Source organism: Copadichromis virginalis, linkage group LG20, assembly GCF_057382275.1.
Source record: "Copadichromis virginalis isolate Kocher_CV1m ecotype Utaka linkage group LG20, C_Virginalis_male_GT1.1, whole genome shotgun sequence".
Classification (NCBI taxonomy): domain Eukaryota; kingdom Metazoa; phylum Chordata; class Actinopteri; order Cichliformes; family Cichlidae; genus Copadichromis; species Copadichromis virginalis.
Window position 1 is genome coordinate 15,550,180 of NC_140637.1, and position 7,268 is coordinate 15,557,447.

Sequence of the window (7,268 nt, forward strand, 5' to 3'; positions counted from 1 at the left end):
CCGAGACAAAGTATAGGTTTTCATTATGTGAATAATTTTAAAATCTTAGCTCAAACGGCTGCAAAACCTGTTTGCCCAGCACGGGGATATTGAGTTCTATAAGATAAAGCCATAAACATTTTTGTCTGAGTCTTCTATCAAAAGTTACAGCGATTTATATGAAGTTGTACGAAAATGCTTTCTTTCGCCAAGACAGTGTGTTTCTCACTGTTACATGCATTTGAATGGGAAACTCGCCTGAAACAAAGTATAGGTTTTCATTATGTGAATAATTTTAAAATCTTAGCTCAAACAGCTGCAAAACCTGTTTGCCCAGCACGGGGATATTGAGTTCTATAAGATAAAGCCATAAACATTTTTGTCTGAGTCTTCTATCAAAAGTTACAGCGATTTATATGAAGTTGTACGAAAATGCTTTCTTTCGCCAAGACAGTGTGTTTCTCACTGTTACATGCATTTGAATGGGAAACTCGCCCGAGACAAAGTATAGGTTTTCATTATGTGAATAATTTTAAAATCTTAGCTCAAACGGCTGCAAAACCTGTTTGCCCAGCACGGGGATATTGAGTTCTATAAGATAAAGCCATAAACATGTTTGTCTGAGTCTTCTATCAAAAGTTACAGCGATTTATATGAAGTTGTTCAAAAACGCTTTATTTCGCCAAGACAATGCGTTTCACACTGTTACATGCATTTGAATGGGAAACTCGCCCGAGACAAAGTATAGGTTTTCATTATGTGAATAATTTTAAAATCTTAGCTGAAACGGCTGCAAAACCTGTTTGCCCAGCACGGGGATATTGAGTTCTATAAGATAAAGCCATAAACATGTTTGTCTGAGTCTTCTATCAAAAGTTACAGCGATTTATATGAAGTTGTTCAAAAAAGCTTTCTTTCGCCAAGACAGTGTGTTTCTCACTGTTACATGCATTTGAATGGGAAACTCGCCCGAGACAAAGTATAGGTTTTCATTATGTGAATAATTTTAAAATCTTCAGAAGATGTCGGAGAAGAACTTCAGGCCGTGTACTGAAAAGGTATTTTTTTCTTGTTATCAAAAGACATTTGGAGTGGCAGCTTCTGCAACTGGTTGCACTAAAGTAAAGCTTACAGTCTAAGAAACCACAGTGTTGATATTCAGCACAAAGAGAAAAGCTCACTTGTTTGAATTTATTTACAATCATAGTTTTATAAATTCTGAATGTAAACATCTTTTACAGCTTTGATATTGTTTGACACTAGATATCAGGTTTAATTTAAAGGTTTCTGTGTCCCAATGAGCCATTTACACTGACCAGTGTTTCACTTTAACTGTAACACATTCATTATTTAGTTCCAACATTTCTAAGAGAAATAACTGAATGTAAAAAATGGCAGCCCTCAGGCCAGGTTTAATTGATAGAGATATATGCATGCATTGTGAAATTTATGTATCACATATAATTGTTATTCACCTAATCATGGCATACCCAGCCCTTCCTCCCTAGTTAACTGCAACCCAAAATAACTAGTGGGGCTATTTACACACTCACAACCAGTGTGGGGTAAAAAGAGCCACCAAAAAGCTGTCAGCCACAGATGTGCTAGAAGAGTTAGAAACTCTACTTATGGAGAAACTTTCTAAGTCTAACAGGGGACAGGTACTCCTGCCCAAATAACATGATATAACCCCACATACAGCCCAGCCATAAAATGAACCAAGTCATTTAATTAAAGACAGCATGGGACCAAATGCATGTAACCAGCCTGCACCAACCTGGCATTTCTTCCTCCTGAATTAAATGAATGAATGGATGAAAGTTAAATGACTACAAACCTAAAGCCACTAGTTCCCACACTGGAGCTCCCTGACACTGTGTGTTAACCGTATTTAGCTTGTATCAACAGTTGTAACAGGCTAAGCCACGTGAGACACTTGTTCCTGTCTTAATGATTTCAGCTGACTGGTTTCAACTCAGATGTTCTGCTTTTTCCTTTCAGTAGATCAAATCAGCTCGTGCTGCTTCTGCTTCCAATTTAATGGCAAGAAGAAGAAGAAGAAGAATGCTTCAGCGAAGTGGCGTTCATGGTCTCAGTGAACAGTCATGGTCACACACTGCATGTGGTTTTAAAAGCAACATGTCTGTTCAGTACAACGATTGAGATGTGTAATATTAGTGCAGCTACGGTTTGTTCTTGAACATCAGTTCTGTTTTCTACTTTGATCACTTAGACCAAAAAAGTGTTGTTTTCAGATTCTTTCTTTTAAATCTATAAAGCACCTGCTCATTTTTTATTACAATTAGTTTCACATAAATGTTAGTTTTTCCTTTATGATCTTTTAATGCTTACACTACACTGTACACATTAGAGACATTTCTGTTACCTGTTTCTGTTGACTCAGAGTTGTGAAATGTTCTTTTATTTAATGCACAATATGAAGTTCATAATTTTCTTACAAATAAAACTCTAATGACAAACATGAACAGCTGTGCTTATTTCTGAGACATGAGTTTTTGAATGTGTTTAGACAGTGTGCATCTGTAATCTGAAACTGTAATGGTGATGGTCAACAGAAGGCTAATATATATCAATATAAAATAATATTGAAGTAATGTCTTTACCCCCTGCAGAGTGTGGACGCTGTGCACTCAATCACCTTATTCACTGTAGTAAACATGCACCGCTAGCTCAAGTGACTGACTGTCTCCATGGTTACATCGTATATTATTAGCTATGTAAACAGCTTCCATAGATACCGCCATAGCTCTCTGCAGCTGTAACACTTTCACACTTTGCAAATCATTTCACGATTTTGATAGTTATGAAGACAGAATATGTTTTTAAGGTCATGCTAGGCGGTTGCTATGGTGGTTGCTGTGGACTTGGCTGGACCGCGTCCGATTCCTGTTATTAGCTGTCCGCCGTAGGAAGGCTGCGTTCCATTTCCAAGTAGTGACAGTCTGCCGCAACTCGAACTCAAACCCCGCTTTGTTCTTTAATTATAGGCCTTTTATAGCCGTTCATGACACGGGCACACATAAAGCACTTTGCCTCACCATGAGAATGGAACTTTACCTAAGATAACCTTTAAAATATCTGATATAGGATAGAAAAATGAAGCAACCAGAGATTTAATGATGAAGACTCTGGGTTCTGTAGTGACCTGAATGACTCTTTGCATACAATTTATTGAAGAGGACTTTAGAATGCACTTTACATTTAGACTGTTGCTGTTTAATTTTTTACATTGTTGCGGTGTTATGTCATGAATAAAGTTCACCTGCTGGGGGTTTGATGGATCAGATCATCATAATCAATGGGTCCTGAGGTGGGCGGGACTGTCTCTGGTGATGTCACCATGAAGGAACAGCATCTGGCACGTGTTGCTGAAACATCCCAGTACACTGGTGTAGTTTCCTCTCCAGCTGTTTGACATTTGACACTTCAACATTAAGGGGAAGAAGAAGAAACAGTGTTAGGTCAGGTGACCACATGGTTTCTAAAGTAACTGACAGGAAGTAACCAGGCCGTTAGAAATGGATGGCATGTGTTTAGAGTTACTGGAGTTGGGTAACTCTACTTACCAAAAGCAGAAGCACACAGATGAAGGATCAGATGCTGAATGTTGCAGGAACATGCTCGTGCGGTGGTCATTCAGTGCTGCTCCGGCAGGTTAGACAGTCCAAGACTGATATACTGCCCATCTGAGAGTTTGAAAACACACATGCAAAGATTTATTTTGTATTACAGTCAAAGTTGGATGTTCATTTTTGTCCTTTAAAAATGTTTGTGTATTTGAAAGCGCTAACATTTAAGGATGACTTGGATCGTCTCCTTTAAAGGGGAGACAAGTGTATCCACTGATCCACGTCACTTTACCTGGATGATGACTCCTCTCTCCCTCACTCAGAAACGCTCCTAATATAACCAAGCAAATAAATAATATTGAAGATTTACTTACATCATTACAAAAACAGGAAAAACATCTCCCTTTGATTCTATTTCTCCATTCCTGCTGAACATCAGGCAACAAATATCTCAATAAATCACAGTAAAATGTAAAGCACATGTTTTCTCTGCTTTGTCTAACCTCTGCAGAGCCTCTGTCAAGAAAAACATATCTGTAAGCATAAAACAAATATACATTTCATAACACGTCACTGGACAAACCTCGGTCAGTTGATTTCCTCTGTGCAGTGCAGACGAACATCAGTCAGCAAGTCAAGGTGGTGAGATGGACTGGTGTCCTTTGTGACTCTGCTGGTTCTTCTGAGGAAATACCACCGTCTCTCCACACCGTCACCATCTGTGAGCACAAACTGCTGCTCTGCTCTGCCAGCATGTAGGAAATCACATATCACACACACAGGGGTGAAGAAACATTAGAACTCAACTTTGGATACTTTAGATCTAAACAGATCAAAGTAGCTCTTAGCTTCAACAATCAGTGAACAGACAAACAATGATACCATACTGATTCTGTATGAATACAATATGGTATTTTCAATACAGGTGTCAAATTAATTTACTAAAACTAATACAGATATATGTTGTTTTTTTTTTTTGATAAATTCATTTGCTAAATTATAAGAATATATATTTTTTCATTTAACAATTGCAACTGAAAGAAATTAAATATTGAACAAAAATATATTGTCACATTCTGAGCATGCTCAGCATGCTGACAGACTTGAAGTTGCTACAGATTTTAAGAAGTGATAATTATAGGGAAAAAACTTCTCTTTTTCATCCATTTAATCAAACATTTGATGCCTTAGATGTCTCAGTCCTATAGCATTCTGCAACTACAACTAAGCTGAAGCTTGGATTTGGCTGCAGGTGCCCTGTACATCCTTCTCAACATGTGGGTACCATTTAATCACACTTCTTCCTGAGCTTTGCTTCGTCACAAGACCAAAGGTGGCATCCCGTGTCACGGTCATATCATCATCCAGAAGAAACATTTGAAGAAACATCATGGAGAAGAAACATTTACGCGCCTCCCGGTTTTGTTTTCTGATCCTGCAAAAAGACTGAGGACAACAAAGCCCAGAGAACACGAGATACACAACATCCAACATTCAGACTCAACAGCCTCCATAAATGAAGAGCACCAGGTTGGTTCAGTTATAGTAGATGTCATGGAATTTTTTTTAATAAAGTCTGCAACACAGAAAGAGCTGTGATCATGCTATTTATTACTGTGCACAGGAGAGCAAACACACATCAAACATCACAGTTCAGTCATGTCAGCTCTGCCACTTCACGTGTCTCGCTATGAAACCTAACGGATCAATGGTTATGCTGTTTTGTGCCCTTGACGTTATCAGCACCTGTAAAGGGAGTTGTTTTCTCAAACTGCTGAAGTAAGTTCATCTAGTTTTAGAAACTTTCATTGAACAGTCTATAACAGTGTCACAACTAAGCATATGCATAAGCACTTAAATGCTTTAAATGAGAATAACATAAAATTTCTATTACAGGAGCTAGAGCCTGTCCCAGTAGTCATAGGTAGAGCACACCTGGACAGGTCACCAGTCTGTCAGAGGACTAACACAGATGCAGCCTGACTCAATCCTAAATGTTCAGCACACAGAGACACAGAGGCACCGTTTAAAGTTTAGTGTTAACTTGAGTCACTGATCATTTGCAGTATTACAGAGTCTGGCAGTCTTTGCATGATGTCCACGTCACTGTAAGTTTCTAGCTGACTCTCAGGTGTGACAGGTGTGCCAGCAGGAAAGCGTAATAATAGCCTGCATCCTGAGGTTTTTCATGCAGGATTAAAGGAGCCAGGCTTTGTTCACACAGCTAGGATTGTATTTTACACTGACCCTGGGTCAGTATAAGTATCATACAGTTTAAACGAAGCACTGAAACTTGCACATATTTATTACAGATGCACTGAAGCTAATCGAGATATTTGCTGTCAGTCTGTGGCTGCGATTAAACACTTTACTGGAAACTTTATTAACTAGTAACTTCGTCAGTCATGACAGAAGCTAATATTTCTGTGCTAACATCGTTTAAACAGTAACAGCTTTACTCCAATATAAGCTAACGTTTACACCGTAACTTTAAGCTAGCACCATAAAGACAGTAAAACACGTAATAACATCTACAAATGCATCTTAAAGCTGTTATATTAGCACTCGGTGTATTACTAACATAACCACATTAACATTATTGACACTCGCTGATTTTTAATAGTCATTCTATAAATGCTGTCCGTTTAAACGGTCTTACCTGTAAACACTGCTGTATCCACCGGATTGCAGCCAGAGTGGATTCTGGAGTCTTCCCACGCTCCTGTTAGTGATCCTCCATCTGGATGGATGATAACAACCTTCTGAACAATCTAGCAGGAAATGGTCCATATCTATGGGATTGATTTGTGCTAATAACGCCCATTGTATGGAGTGATAACAGCCGAAGCGGGTGAATAAAGTCACCCAGTCGCTAGCTGTGCCATTACCCAGCATACACCAGCACAATATTAGGCACAGCACCACCATAGACATTTTCAGTGGTTTTGAATGCAGGACATGGTTATCTTACCTTGTAAAATGCATGACAATAAAACAGCTAACCACCATAAAATGGTATTGTGTGTGTATGTATGTGTGCGTGTGTAAGAGAGAGAGAGAAAGACAGAGGGGGGGGGGGGGGGGGGGGAGAGAGATCAAAGGCGTGCGTTTATGTTTTTTCTTGATCATGAGTGTGCCTCCTCTCTCTTATTGGATGTATGGTATAGCATGTTTATTCAGGTGCACCTTTGAAGTCTATGAGAATACTTTGCAGCCTGGTCTGAGTGGTCATTTCTGCACAGACACAATGAAGCGTGCACTCAGTTTAGAGGAGGCTGTTGCTGCAGTTTTGCACTCTCCACAAGCAGTGGAGATACTTCTGACAGCGAAGAAGAATTTTTGCCAGGCACCGAGGAGCTTTGCAGCTCATGTGAGGAGGAGGAGAAGGAGAAGGAGAAGGAGGAAGAAGAGCAGGAGGAAGAGACAAGACTGGAGGATGGCCAGTGGAGATCTAAAAATGGAGAAATCATGTGGCAACCCACACACGAAGAGGTCCTGCCATTTTTTCCTCCCCCCATTTTAACCCCAGGACCAACCCATTATGCAATTCGTATAGGATCAGCAGCCCTGTGAGCACTTTCCATCTTTTTTTTGCAGAGGACATTATGCAGCTAATCCTGCATTTCACCAACCCGCAGGGGCAACAGGTCAGTAAAAGACTGGAAGGACATAGATGAGGAGTTGCAGGCTTACATGGGG

The 7,268-nt window shown here is 39.6% G+C and overlaps 1 long non-coding RNA gene across 2 annotated transcripts; it reads right to left on the reverse strand.

Annotated features, from left to right (window-relative positions):
* Positions 1-3,125: 3,125 nt before the first annotated feature.
* Positions 3,126-6,584, reverse strand: LOC146684478 (uncharacterized). Of its 2 annotated transcripts, XR_014917225.1 has the most exons (6): positions 6,541-6,584; positions 4,855-6,309; positions 4,153-4,314; positions 3,792-3,900; positions 3,567-3,686; positions 3,126-3,424 (listed from the first exon to the last, which is right to left on the reverse strand). It is a non-coding gene; the product is annotated as an uncharacterized LOC146684478 (long non-coding RNA). The 2 variants fall into 2 exon arrangements; XR_014917226.1 differs by lacking the exon at positions 6,541-6,584 and having other exon boundaries at positions 3,132-3,424; positions 3,862-3,900; positions 4,855-6,200.
* Between the last annotated feature and the right edge of the window lie 684 nt (positions 6,585-7,268).